This window comes from Notothenia rossii, assembly GCF_949606895.1.
Source record: "Notothenia rossii genome assembly, chromosome: 7".
Taxonomy (NCBI): domain Eukaryota; kingdom Metazoa; phylum Chordata; class Actinopteri; order Perciformes; family Nototheniidae; genus Notothenia; species Notothenia rossii.
Window position 1 is genome coordinate 50,734,471 of NC_136905.1, and position 15,651 is coordinate 50,750,121.

The window sequence follows — 15,651 nt, forward strand, 5'->3', positions numbered from 1 at the left end:
ACTTTAGACATTGTAAAACAATTTTAAACGATATTTTATTGTAGATTATACATTTTACTGATAACAACTATATAATATTTACCTTGTTCTTTAAAAATAAAAATAAAAATAAAAAATATATATTTTTGGGAAATATATATTTTTATTTATTTTTAATTTTTAATGATAATCAAACATGTGGGAAGAGGGGGGAGGCGCCCCTAGCGCCCCTATGGGCCGGCAGCCACTGCTGATAAGTAAAACACTCAGTTTGGTTTGTAATCCCCTCCGGTTCTTGCGTGTCGGATCTCGGTACAGTTCCTCCTCCCACACAGTACTCTTATCACAGAGAGCCCTGTAAACCACAGCTGTCAACGCCCTGTATGGAAGCAAACAAGAGACAGAAGTATTTGAATTTTATCAGACACCGAATGTATAGCATTGAAAATAATTACTTTGAAAATCATGTATCTGAATTTTTTTTGCTCCGAATTTACCTATGTGAAATAAAAATGTAAAAATTCAAGTAACACAAATTTGAATGTTCAAATTCAGATCCCGAAAAAAATTCGACGTCAAATATTTCAGTGTTTAAAATTCGATGTCAAAAAATTCGGTGTATAAAATTCGACGTCAAAAATTGCGATGCAGCATCATCCGGGCTACTCAGACAGGATAAGCAATCGAGCCCGAATGCAATCAAACCGACTTCTGGCCTATCAGAGCCAAGCGGCGAACCCCGGGACAGTGCGGCGAAGCCCAATGCTGCAAACTCTAGGCGATGGATGCAGATGGGAGCAATTCCCCATAGACCCTATGTTAAAATGTCCAACTTAACATCAGAAAATGAACATGTTTCTAGCCTGGATCCACAAAAACATATTCTGTATATAGTTAGATTCCCCCTTCATGACAACGGGACTGCTGCTCCTAGCTCCTCTCTGCTAGCTCCATGAGCTCCATTGGCTCCGTGATGCTACAGCGGCTCAGCTCATGAGGAGAACACTACTTGAACTCGGCGGTGTTTGTTGTGTTGGTTCCTGGGAACACTACTTGAACTCGGCGGTGTTTGTTGTGTTGGTTCCTGGTGGACTATTCGTCATGCAAATATAGGATTTATCTGCGGTTGAAACAGACCGTCCATGAATGCAGTTTCTTCGGTAAGTCAACCCTGCATACTTTATGTTATGTCACTGGTGTTTTTATTTAGCTAACGTTAATGAATGTTTAGAGTTGGGTTAGCATTTGAGCAATCGTAGCTCCATCTGTGCTAACGATGCTATGCATAGCATCCAAGAGTGTAAAACATTAAGTGGGATGCTACTGTATTCCTAAAGGCTTCTGTGCGAGGTTGCTAAAATAAGGTCATCCTTGTACGTTAGATAGTTAGTTTGCTAGTTAGGTTACTGTATGCATTTTTAAGGTTCATTTCAATTTGCTATGCTCTACTATAGCATAAAATAGACTAGCTAACGTTAACCTATTGTTGAAGAGAGGCTTAGTGTATATTAAATCAACCTCACAATGAAATGTGTGTATCTTTAAAATATGAACGTCACATTTGAAGATGGTCCAGAAATAACGCTCCCTTAGATATTGTAATATGGTTTGTTGAACTGGAGTTATTTATTGCAGCTAACCGCCTATCCGACTAACAACCCAAACATTGTTGTTTTTAATATTATTACCAATGCCTCTTTTCATTTTATTATCATCACACTTGAGAAACAGCCTTATCGTGGCTGTAGAACGGAACATGTAACTTAATGCCTGCATTTAAGGACGATGAATAGCGTAGTCAATGCTTTAGTGACAAGGAAATGATTTGTTTAAATATTAGATACACTATGACGTTATCTGTGACTTCAGTGAAAATGAAGCTTATCCATTGCATTGCATTTGTTAAATAGGTTTGTGTCTTACCCTTACGTGTGTGATACATATGAATATGGCCTATGAAAATCTTTTTATTTGACTGACTCATGAAAACCTCATCCAAAGTAACAGTAAAATAAAAAGGACCTACACAATAATACTCAATCAAACTGATACAGTATAAGGACTGTGATATCCAGCAATTTCTTAAGTATAACAATAAGATTATGACCTGTTTTTAAAAGAAGATAAAACGTTGTTTGCATGTAAAGAAGTCTGTAACCCACGCATGTAACTTTAGATCTGTTTGTTCAAAGTCTCCTTAAGGTGATCCAGAAAGGCTGGACCAGAGGAGGAGAGACAGACCTGGACTCCTAACAGCAGAGAACTTCAGCACGGATTCCAAGGTACATATACCTTTTTCATAATTTACAAGAATGCATAAAGTAATGAATCTAATACACTGATATACATGCCATTAAATATGACTCAATACTAGATCACCTGCACATCAGTGATGTTGAGTGTACTCTCTTAGCAAAAGGTTACATTTACATTTTACCAAGCAACATAACTGTTTTGTTCAATTTTCACATTACAATGTATTTAAGGCAAATATTATTGAACATAGTGAGAACTGCGACCCTTTGTCTCTGCATACTGACTGTAAAAAAACATGTTAAAAGTGATTCTTTCACTGAGAAAACCGAACAGAGCAAGCTTCTACAGTTGCACTAAGTTGTGATAACAGTTAAATATTATTTTAATAATACATTTATTTCAATGTTGATGAATTTAGAATGGTTTATTCATAATCTGAATATCTTTGGCGTACACTGTTGGATTTAAAAAACACATTCAAATAAAAAAATTATTATATGTATAGCCCCTGAACAAACAAACACACCTCTATCTTAAATAACACACTTGCTCTGCAATAATATGTTTTTTGATATTTCTGTTAGGGAAGGACATGCCTGAGAGGCAGGACTGCTTCACCACTTTCTCTTTCTCTGAGGGTCCAGAAGAACATCCAAGAGGAAAAGGAAAAGCTGATGTCATGAGATTTAAGAGCAGTACAGGACATTCACTAAGAGACACTTATATTCTAACACAAAGGCCTGCACACTGACTAGTTTTGTAGTCTAACAGGAACTTAATTTGTGTGTTGTAAATTGTGTTTTACGTTGCACCTCAGAGACAGTGTGATTATTGTCAGGCCTATAAAGTTTGGCAAAAAAAAAACCGCCGAGTTTGTAACGTCACAAATAAATGGTGCCAATCTTGAGTCAGATGTGAATGTGTAATTTAAAATGTTCATTAAGAATAACGGACAAAAGGAGTGCAAATACAATTTATTGAAATGTGAACTAAAAGTTATCAAGCATGAACCATGACCATTTTTTTTTTAAATAAAAACGAAATAATATACATAAGTTACACTAAATGTTAATCTGTTAATTGAAAAATAATACAAACAAAAGGAGAGGCACCGTAAAATAAAGATTGATCTTTCAATAAATTGTGTTGATTTTGTCTTTTGAATCGATTGTCTAAAGTCAAGTAGCTAGAACTGTTACTTATAGTTTGAATGATACAGGCTGGTTATAATGTTTGGAGGAGGCATCACAGGTAAGAGCACCATTTGTTGTGTTCCATCCCCAACAAATGATACAGATTGATGTGTTTGTATTTATTTATCTACTATTTCTTGAATCATTACTGTCAGTCCAAAACAAGAGATTTTGTTTTAGTAACATTTTTTTTAAAACATTATCTCTTTTCCACTACACTTTCTTGAATATTTTAGTTTTTACATCACTACATTGATCTAACAGCTTTAACATTGTAAAGGCGTCACTTCGGACTCTGGGTAATTATGACAGCATGTCCTACTATTTTGAGAGTTTGAACAAACCAGGCCTGCATCTATTAATGTAGAAAATAATCAGCACATTAAACCATTATGAAAGTAATCATTAGTTAGTGTAAACTGTGTTCGTTATTCTCCCGTCCAGGAGAGAAGCTTTAAAAGGAGACTAAATGGAGTCTCTGTGAAAGTTCAATTGGGTACTTTAATTAAAAAAGGCGCGGGTTGGTCACAAGCATGATATTGTTCAGTCAGACAAACAGCTGTGATCCGCTCCTCGTTAGAGAAGAGAAGAGCAAGGATCTCTACTCCGGTGCTGTTATATATCCTCTGCTGGCTCCTCCCCGCCAGCCGGCTCGCCTCGTCTCCAATGTCCGTTGTTGCATTTAAACAGAGGATTGGTTCTTTTCACATTCAATATATGCTTAACAGGCTTTTCTCCTCATATTCTCTTTCATCACTTTTCATTTAACACATTCTAAACGCTGTAATCAATACTCTAAAAAATATTTCTCGGCTCGTTTGGTTTCCGGTCATTCCGGATGTTGTCACATGCTACTCTCGTCTGTAAACAATAATGTATTCAAATAAACTGTACCTTCATTTAATATTCAGCATGGTAGTATCTCGACATCTATAGTTGTAGTGTTAAATCAGTAGGCTTCGGTTTGCACCACTCCATATCATTTCGCTACTAAATTCACCTCTTCAGGAAATCGTATATTAGCCACATCCTAAATGCTAACCACAGATGAAGGATTTTCAGAATAAAAGCTTAACTGCTTGTGCACAAGAATTTCTGGTTTTTCAGTATAAAAGAGCATTAAAACTGACGGCATGTTTAAACTACATTTCCCCATTAAAACATTGATTTTAATTTCTAACATTAGCTCATTGTTCAAAATGAGCTCCAACTACAACAGTTAAGTCAACTCTGAAGGATTAAGTTGAATTATTTGAAGTATTAAAGTAACGTGTTATGGCAGGAAAGTTAAATCTGGTATATTCATTTTAATGTCACCTTATATATATTCATGTGTGTTAAATTTGAAGGGACAAAGTATATTTTCCCTCCCCAATATATTGAGGTGAAGTCTTTGTGTTTAGAGAGGGATGCAAGCAGGGGACATCCTAATTTGGGGATAGCTCCAAAACTCTGGAATGTTTCCCTCATAAAAGAAGAGGGTGCGTTACACATGCTTAGGGCAAATGTATGTGTTTTCATTGCAGTAAATATATGTGCTGCATGATTACTGTTCAACTATACCTCTGTTTTTATTCTTTCATGTGCGGGTACTAAATGGCTACAAACATTGTGGAGAAATTAGCTTAAACATGTTTTATTACTCTATAGGAAATGGAAGCAGCTTTTATGACAGGGACGAGAGAGCTGGGGGAGGGAACATTCTTCTTGAGATTTTCAGCATGTCAATTATCAGGGAAATCTACTTGTTTTAAATAGATGTGTGTGGTTAATTACTTTGTATTAATAATAACAGTATGTGTAAAGGAAGCTGGAAATATACAATGTGAAACCTTTTATTTGAAGTAAAGATGTGAACAATAGCTCAAACAAATGGAAGGGCTGTAGGACAAATGAGTGTGTTCTCTATATTAGGCCTGTGTGAAGTTTGACTATTTGAAAAGCATCTCTAATACTGCTTAAGAGCATAGGTAATGTGTTCCTCGTTATTATTGATATGAAAGTGATTTACATGTATTACGTATATTTAGCCAACTATAACAACTATATCTTAAAACATACTTTTAACTTGTTTGTGGTAACCTGAGGGGGGAAGATGGACTCAGGGACAAAGGGCCATAAAGGGGATGTGTGTGTGCTGGCTGCAAGATGTGAAATAAGATAAGGAAACTTGTTGTTTAGAGCAGGTTCGTACCAGACACCAAAAGGTGTCTGGTCTTCGTCAAACTGAAAGAGACTTTTTGTTTCCGGGTTTCTTCTGCTGTGTCGCACTGATTGGGTGCGACAGGCCATGTGTTGGTCTCTCCCAATAAGATGACCTCTGGGGGAAAGCACGCACACACCTCCTCCTGTGTTTTAGTATGAAAGCCTGTGTTTTCCTTTGGTTCGCGCTCTTGTTTTTGACTGGCCGTTCCTGAGACCTGTCTCACACGTGGTAGAACCTGAGCCCGGAGTACTCTGCAGAGTGCTTCGTGATTCCTTTGTATTTGTATTGTTACTTTGTATCATTAAAACAAGATTATTGTTTCACTTGCATTCTGGTGTTTCTTAATCCCTTCCTTTTTACGAATTTACCCAGCTTATCAAACGACACGCGGAGACAAGGTTGGTTTTAAACATCCTCCAAATCTCCAACAAATGGTGACCCGACGTGTCTGAGTGGGGTGTTTTCGGGGAAGAGACCACCAGCGGCAAGCGGACGGAATAGTCCAGGGCTAAACATCTCGGCCTCTTCTTACAACTAAAAACAGAGCTCTGTACAATAGGCTACCAGGTGAGCAGATACCAGCTTAATTCGAAATCTGTGATTTGACCATATTCCAAATTTTAGGGTTGTCAGACGAAGTTTACAGTGTTTTTATGGTAACAATACGGATACGTGTTTTACTTGTAAAGTAGGATATTGAGTTCCTGCAGCTTGAAGGGTATTGAAGTCCCTGGCTTAAAAAGTGGAGGTAGAGAGTCCCCACAGTTATACTGTCTGGAGTAGTCAAATGGTAGTATTAAGTCTCCATATAAGACTGACTCAAAATAACAAATCCACAGCTCGACGGGGCTGGAGATGAGTTATTTATGTTATAAGTGATCCAAAGGAGAGTAACGCAAACTTCAGAAAGTCATTCTGAAGTGACCGGGCCTCATTTTATCCTTTGTTGTGTTGGAGTTGAATCTATAAAGCCAAACGTCACGATAAAGAGTTCTGTAAGCCTGGGTTACGACTCCATGTCAGCGTCACATCGTTGAAAGACGGTGTTGAAGCGCGCTGAGAGGCTTGCTAAACTTGTTGGAATAAACATCGGACAATAAAAGCTGAATAGACTGTACAGGGAATTTTTTCTGTGAATATTTACTAATAACAAAGACAGTAAGTCAGATCAATAGATATGAAGTCTGTGAATATTTACTGGTAACAGAAACAGCCTAAGTCAGATGAATAGATACGAAGTCATAATGAAGGGAGAATTTTAACGAGAGGAGCGTGAGTTAAAAGCTTACGAGAACAGTGGGTTCAAGCAGTAAAATTGAATAAAAGGATAGCAGAAGTGTTAATTGTTGAAACAAGCCCCCTTTTCCAAAAGAGGCTGAGAGCTACAGCGGGGGAGAGAGAAGGGGTTGTCAGTATTTGTCTGTGAGAGTTCCCCCCCCCCCTTTTTTCCTCTCGAGAGCAGCAGCAGCAGCCCGGAGTGTGTCTGCTTGCTTTTTTCTCTAGTGATCTGAAGTTGGAAGGAAATACATAGAAAATTAACAGATCAATGTGTGATTTGAAGTGGTAGATATATTGAAATAAATAAGGAACAATGATTTGCTGCTATTTAAATATAGTCTTTGAGAACTGATTGATACCGTTGCATTGCGTTGTGAATTTCATGGTATAGGTCATTAACTAAGGATTGTACTTAATTATATTCCAAGGGGAAAATTATATTACATACAGGAACAAAAGAGTAGAAAGTAAAGAGAAGGTTTTGTAAGTTTGTCAGAGGGAATCTGTTAATGTTTAAGCATGACAGAGGTCCTGCACGAGGTTTTGCTCCAGCCATCTCACACGGTTACACAAAGGGGTGATTTATGAGAAACTTGTGGTCAGGAGAAATTAGATGTTTTGGAAAGTAGACAGAGAGAGAGAGAAAAGTAAGGTTGTTGCTAAAATATAGAGAGTACAAGTTATATAAAGTTAACTACTATTCGGGAGAATGTCATATTGTTGAATGAGTAACCTAAAATAAGTGAAGATGGTGAAATAGTTTGATTAAGGATACAACCAGTAACTACTGATTAAATACACAGTGATGGTGTACATGAACATTGAGAGTAGATTAAGTTGTTTTGTTCTTCATGCTTTTCACCAAAAGTCATTTGAATTGTTATTATTTTTAAGTAGTGTTGTTTTGTGTTATATTTCTAAACTACAATGTAGCCACATGCATGTGGTTTCTTTGTCCCAGTTCATTTTAAAGTCAGCCGCCTCATAGCTAAATCTATTTGACCCCATGAGGTCAAGAGTCATTCTGTTAGACCACCATCTTGTGAAAGACAAATCATTGTTCTTTTGTCACATTTTGAATTAGAAAAGAGTTCATTTTGTTAGATCAATTTATCTATAAATGTTGTAGTGGGAGTTTTGTGTTTGCTAACATTTTTAGGAACGACAACAACAGGAGATGAGTAAACTCAAGAATCCGTGGAGTGTAAATACATTGAGAAAAACACATTTTTATACTCTAACTGTTTGCACATCATAGACAAGGAATTTAGACAATATAAATAAATATTCACCAAAAGTAATAAGTATAATGGAAAGTAGACATAGGCCTACACTTGAGTCAAATTATATTACTGTGATCTGATCAGTGTGCTCTGCAGGTTTACTATTGTTCTAAGTAACAGTGGGATTTAAAATATTGGAGAAAGTATGGAGATGTTCTTTCGTAGTGTGTGAAATATGGGATGCTTGAAACAGGTATTTCAATTTATGGAAGAAAATGGTTTCCTGAAAGAGTCAGGTTGGGTAGATATGTAACAATGGATGAAACAATTTATAGAGGGAGTTTTTGTAATATCATTATTAGACATTAATGGTGTTGTTTAGATGGCATTTAGCAACTAAGACAGATAGTATGATTAGACAGAGACAGAGTGGAAAGGGTTGGATTGATTTAATCTCAGTGTGCTAGATTTCTTATGGATAATGCGTCCCGGGACCTGGACTCCCCCTCTGAGTTAGAAAGGCTACGACCCCGTCCCTCCAAGCAGACAAAAGACCTAACCCAACAGGAGACTCCTCCTTCTCCATCAAACAGACAGAGAACCAGAGCTGAACCGTCTCTACCTGAGGCATCCAGAACCAAACCGCTTGCTGACATACAGAAATACTCTCATCAGTCCCTCAGACAGGGCATGAAGCTGAGCCACGAGATTTGGCACAGGAGCAGAGTGGGGGACATGAGAGCAGAATCCGCCCTCCATAAAGCAGCAGAGAGACTGTAAAGGAGGAGATGAAATGCAAAGCAGTGCAAGAACAGTGGCATGATGTGGTCTGCCGATGTGACTGGGCCAAAGGCTGCCTAAAACAGTTACAGCGGATGGATTCAAGAGCTGATGGACTGAAGAGAAGACAGAATCAGAGGAGTTGGCATAGTCGATTTGAAGTGAGGAGGTCGGGGTCACGGCTTGAGACAACCAGGGGAGGAGAAAAGGAGAACGGGAATGAGTGAGTTTACACATAAACACACTTATTCACAAAACGCACATAGAAGACACCACATTTAAAGAACTTGAATTGACTTGATAAATAAGTAAAGATAAAAAGAGGTATTAACCATGAATTAATCGATTGGTAAATTCAAAATAGCAGTAAAGAGGAAACTATTAATGTAAAATGAGAAAATCATCCTAAAAACACACTGAGGGTTAAAGGGGGAGACATGAGGGAAATATGCACTATACTCTAAGCAGGGGGTGTTTTGGAGTAGCACAGTGTAGAACCATATTCTTCAATCTTTCCATCATATTAATAAATTATTCTTCAAGAGATTTTTATTCATGTGTGAATAAAGCAGTGATCTCATTTGTTACAATATTGATTTCACCATTGTGGCATAGTTATTACCATAGGAGGGCTTTAGGATGGAAACTGTTTGTAATCATTGGTAAAGTAAAGGGTGAACGGTTGCATGTTCGGACACCCAAGGTTCCACACACTGCTAAAGAGTTTAACATTGTTTTTAAGTAGACCAGAATTGAAGATAAATGAGTATAATGAGCTATGAAATGCAGAGCTACACAGATCCTAGTAATGTTTTGACTTAAGATAATAGTTATGTACACAACTTTCTGAATTAGATTTATTAGACATTTTAGTATTACTTAGGTGTAAATAAATTGCAGTAGTAGTAGTACTATTATGAAGTGAGTTTTGTACCAAGTTGCAGGAAATGTGGGAAGCAGCCGTCCCGATGACAAGTTAGAGATATCTGACTTAAAGTGGTAATCGTGAATTGATAAATGATGGCGCTCCATATAGGACTGATTTTTGTAGACAGAGGATACTGGCCTTTGCTGAAATATCAAAGTCTCTGCAGAGCACGACACATGGCCAATGAAACTGAGACCAAATGACCTTTGACCCTGACTGACAGTGTGACTTGAGAAAAGCACTATCAATGACTGACTCTGGGGCTGACCAAACTTGACTTTACAACCTGACAGTGTGGGTGTGAATGAATTTCTGCATGTGATCAGTGCAGCTGCATGATTCTAAAACAATGACTAACCAAGCATGTTTTTAGACTAATACATTATTTTGGAGCTCCATGGGAAACACAGGTTTCCTACAATTCCACACATTTGGAAAAACGCACATGTGACCCGTTTCTAATTCCCACAGGAGTTGGCGGTTTGCAAATGTAAAACTCAAACTAAAATCTAAAGATTCTGTTTCTTTTAGGACTGCCAGCTGGAAATTAACACTTATTTTCCCTGGAGTGTTTACTGTGAAAGATGATGGATGTACTTTTGTGAATGATGTTTGGTATTTTTTTGTACCCACTGGTTACCTGAAGGTTTTCTTCCCATACAGGATTTTGTTACACATGTGTACATGTGTAAAAAGGGGGAGTGTGGGATTTTTTCATTTAGGGACTGGAAGAAACCTGCCGCCCCAACTCAGATGTTCAATCTGACCATTGATTGACCGTTTTAGATTTAACCTGCTCCATATCTGGGGATAAGATACTGTTTGATTAATGTTTACATGTTTCTAATATTGATTGAGTTATAACAGGTAACACAGATGCAGAATCAGTGGCCAAGGGGCTACTGAGAGAGGTAATTCCAGAATGAGAATGAGAAGGTGAACTGTGATAATGAAAACAATTTTGTAATATTTCAACAGGTATTAAAGTAACTGAGGTTTGAAATGTAGAAAGAACATATTACAGCTAAGTTAAAACATAGTAATGTAATGAGATAGAATTTAATTTAGACAACATCTTGTAACTAGCCTGGTAAAGAAGTAAAAGCCATAGACTGTTTAGATCATTATGGGGATGTACATTTAATTTAAAGTCATAATAGAAAGACATTTGATGACAGTATGTTAGATTTCCGTATTCAATTTTCAGCTTGATAATATCTAAGCACGGACAGGTAGAAGCAGTCTCGCCTGGAAATTATTCACTTTGTCAGTATCATGATTTTAGTTGTTTTTAATCCATAACATTAGTGTGTTCCATTACCAGAAACATTAGCAGTTCATATTATATTTAGATTTTAAATGGGATCTCAAGGATTTCATTTATAATAACACAGATGCTTGTGAGAAATTCAGAGCTATTGAGATATGTTATTTAGTTCACCTGAAGATGTTGGGGTTTATTTTGTTGACACAGGCCAAGTATTAGAATTCTGAAGCGGCCTACCAGTGGTGGGTCAAACACCTGAGGGCCCAGAAGCCCTGAGCGTAGACTTGAGGGGTGGGTATCAGATTTCTCCACACAGGTTGCTGACGCCAAAAGGGGGACCCGAGGAGCAGGAGGCCGACACAGCGGAGTTCGTCTGGCTGAAGGTCGTCAGGCCTACGTGACTCAACCCCAGGTTCTCCGGCCTCTACAGAGTGACCCAGAGGACATCTCATGCCGTCCGCCGAGGAGCAAAGGGGGACATCTGGTACTACTGGAGCCAGTGTGCGGCGAGGAACACTCCGGCTAGGACCTTGGAGGACATCAGGATGGACCTGGCTATCGTCAAGGCGGACATCCCTACAGCAGACGACTCGGAAGCAGGCATCAGCGGACTGGAGGAGAAGGACCTCGCGGACATCCCTACAGCAGACGACTTGGAAGCAGGCATCAGCGGACTGGAGGAGAAGGACCTCGCGGACATCCCTACAGCAGACGACTTGGAAGCAGGCGTCAGCGGGCTGGGGGACTTCTCGAGGCAGCAGAGGAGTCTACTTCTCTCTGATCAGATTCATCAGTTCCACCTTTGAAGGAAAGGCCGCATTTCCCCCTCCCTATCAGCTGCCCTTGTTGGCGTATTCCGCTGAAGGGGGGGGGGGGGGGGGGGGGGATGCTGCTTTCTGGCACTCAGGCTCTCACTCTGATAGTTTCTTCACTGTCATTGGAGGTTGTTTTCTGTTCCCAAAGGTTTAATGAAGGGGGACAGACAGAGTATCAAAGAATGACAGTAGTTTTGTTTCAAATGTCTTATGTGTGTTGGTCTCGTGAGGTGAGACCAAAAGGGGGAAATGAAGGATTAAGTTGAATTATTTGAAGTATTAAAGTAACGTGTTATGGCAGGAAAGTTAAATCTGGTATATTCATTTTAATGTCACCTTATATATATTCATGTGTGTTAAATTTGAAGGGACAAAGTATATTTTCCCTCCCCAATATATTGAGGTGAAGTCTTTGTGTTTAGAGAGGGATGCAAGCAGGGGACATCCTAATTTGAGGATAGCTCCAAAACTCTGGAATGTTTCCCTCATAAAAGAAGAGGGTGCGTTACACATGCTTAGGGCAAATGCATGTGTTTTCATTGCAGTAAATATATGTGCTGCATGATTACTGTTCAACTATACCTCTGTTTTTATTCTTTCATGTGCGGGTACTAAATGGCTACAAACATTGTGGAGAAATTAGCTTAAACATGTTTTATTACTCTTTAGGAAATGGAAGCAGCTTTTATGATAGGGACGAGAGAGCTGGGGGAGGGAACATTCTTCTTGAGATTTTCAGCATGTCAATTATCAGGGAAATCTACTTGTTTTAAATAGATGTGTGTGGTTAATTACTTTGTATTAATAATAACAGTATGCGTAAAGGAAGCTGGAAATATACAATGTGAAACCTTTTATTTGAAGTAAAGATGTGAACAATAGCTCAAACAAATGGAAGGACTGTAGGACAAATGAGTGTGTTCTCTATATTAGGCCTGTGTGAAGTTTGACTATTTGAAAAGCATCTCTAATACTGCTTAATGAGCATAGGTAATGTGTTCCTCGTTATTATTGATATGAAAGTGATTTACATGTATTACGTATATTTAGCCAACTATAACAACTATATCTTAAAACATACTTTTAACTTGTGTGTGGTAACCTGAGGGGGGGGGGGATGGACACAGGGACAAAGAGCCATAAAGGGGAATGTTTGTGTGCTGGCTACAAGATGTGAAATAAGATAAGGAAACTTGTTGTTTAGAGCAGGTTCGTACCAGACACCAAAAGGTGTCTGGTCTTCGTCAAACTGAAAGAGACTTTTTGTTTCCGGGTTTCTTCTGCTGTGTCGCACTGATTGGGTGCGACAGGTCTCTCCCAATAAGATGACCTCTGGGGGAAAGCACGCACACACCTCCTCCTGTGTTTTAGTATGAAAGCCTGTGTTTTCCTTTGGTTCGCGCTCTTGTTTTTGACTGGCCGTTCCTGAGACCTGTCTCACACGTGGTAGAACCTGAGCCCGGAGTACTCTGCAGAGTGCTTCGTGATTCCTTTGTATTTGTATTGTTACTTTGTATCATTAAAACAAGATTATTGTTTCACTTGCATTCTGGTGTTTCTTAATCCCTTCCCTTTTTACGAATTTACCCAGCTTATCAAACGACACGCGGAGACGAGGTTGGTTTTAAACATCCTCCAAATCTCCAACAACTCGTGCATCGGTAATAACAATAAAACAAATGATATAATATAATATAGTATAACTTGTGTCTACTTTAAATACTTTAACAACACTTTCCTAATTATACTAGCATACTTTTACTAAAGTAACATTAACATGTTTAAATGCAGGGCTTTTGTAAGAGAGTATTTGTATAGTGTAGCATGGTCTACTTGACTTATCTAACCGAAGTGATCGTTACGTTGCTTTGCAAACCATCACCCCCCCCCCCACACACACACACAAAAGGACACGATAACGTTGTGATTCACTTCAATTAATGATACCTACAGAGCTTGCTAACAGCAAGGCACAAGGCTACTTCATTCATTTAGCTAGCTATTGTAAGATACAAATGCTGTCGAGCCCTCACTGCTTGTAAAATAAAGAGCACAAACTGACTACCGTAATTTTCGGACTATGAGCCGCGCCTTTTTCCCCATTTTTCGACCCTGCGGTTTATATAACGGTGCGGCTAATCTATGGATTTTTAAAGGTAACGGCCACTAGGGGACCTCCTAAATCTATGGATTTGACAGGCTACAGTCCACCACCTTTAACTCTATGGGCTCTATGGCCGGTCCGCGCCCCCCACCTTTAAGCGGCGGGCTCCAGCAGGAAAAGCTGGAGGCTGGAAAAGAGTGAAACAGGTAGCGCGCAAGTGTAAAAGTGGAACCGAGAGTGGTACGAGAGACAGAACGAGAGCAAGACAGACAGACAGACATTACGAGAGCGAGACAGTTTGTGCAAAGGTGTTAAACGTGCGCTGGGAGCGCACCGTTTAAGTTTGAAAGTTGAAAAGTTTGTGTGTCTGAAACGCTATGTGATACAGTACAGTTTACACAGCACAGTACATGTTCTGTAGCTACTATTACACTAAATACTAACACTTGAATACATTATGCAAATATGCAACTTGTTTGTTGAAATGTTAATAAATGGGAGCTTCCTCAAACAGCCATCTCTTTCCCGACAATCCCCTCTGTGCACGAACCCTTACATATGGTAATTAAACATTAAAACACCTGCGGCTTATAGTCCAGTGCGGCTTATATATGTACACATCATTCAATTTAGCTGCTGCGGCTTATATTCAGGTGCGCCTTATGGTCCGAAAATTACGGTACTTACCCGAGCGGCGAGCCCCACTGTTCGCCTTCATTTTTCTCCCGGGTTGTTGTGATCACATGACTGACAAAGCCGTGCTCTGATAGGCCAGAAGTCGGTTTGATTGCATTAGGGCTCGATTGCTTATCCTGTCTGAGTAGCCCGGATGATGCTGCATCGCAATTTTGGACATCGAATTTTATACACCGAATTTTTTGACGTCGAATTTTCACTTTAATTTTTGGGATCTGAATTTGAACATTCAAATTTGTTTCACTTGAATTTTTACATTTTTATTTCACATAGGTAAATTTGGAGCAAAAACATTCAGATACATGATTTTCAAACTAATTATTTTCAATGCTATTAATTCGGTGTCTAATACAATTCAAATACTTCTGTCTCTTGTTTGCTTCCATAGCCCTGCTCCTTGTATCTGCTCGGGATCATCCTCACACTGCCAGAAGTTCGGAGGCTCCCTGGCCAATGAGCTGCGGCTGGATTCCTCGCTGGACTCATAATGATGCAGCGCTGCAGCAGACACTGTTTTATGGAGACATTTTATTATCTTAAATCCCAAACCTACTGCTGCGGCAGAGAAGAGTATTGAATCCGATCTAAGTTTTTAGATTGTCCATATTAAATCCATTCTTGCTTCCCTTAAATGATGGTGAGAAATAATAGCACAGGAGAGGATGAATTTAAGATAGAACATTCAGCAGGAAATTACCAATTGGTTTTGATAAGTGTCTGATCATGCAATAAAAACTGTTAACCAGTTGAGCCCTGAGCCTCTTATTCAGGCCTCAAGCTCGAAAATGACATTTCCAGAACCATTGACTATTTCTTCACTTCTAAAAGGGGCAAATGAATAATCTTTTTTCTCAAAGCAATAATAAACCTGTGAGTTGGATGTAGAAGAGTCAGAATGAATATAGAAGTTTTTTATTTTAAAGTAA

At 38.8% G+C, this 15,651-nt stretch overlaps 1 long non-coding RNA gene across 1 annotated transcript; it reads left to right on the forward strand.

The window, feature by feature from the left end:
* The first annotated feature begins 677 nt into the window (after positions 1–677).
* On the forward strand, positions 678–3,490 carry LOC307046880. The gene is made up of 3 exons (XR_013810261.1): positions 678–1,139; positions 2,172–2,261; positions 2,820–3,490. It is a non-coding gene; the product is annotated as an uncharacterized lncRNA (long non-coding RNA).
* Positions 3,491–15,651: the final 12,161 nt, after the last annotated feature.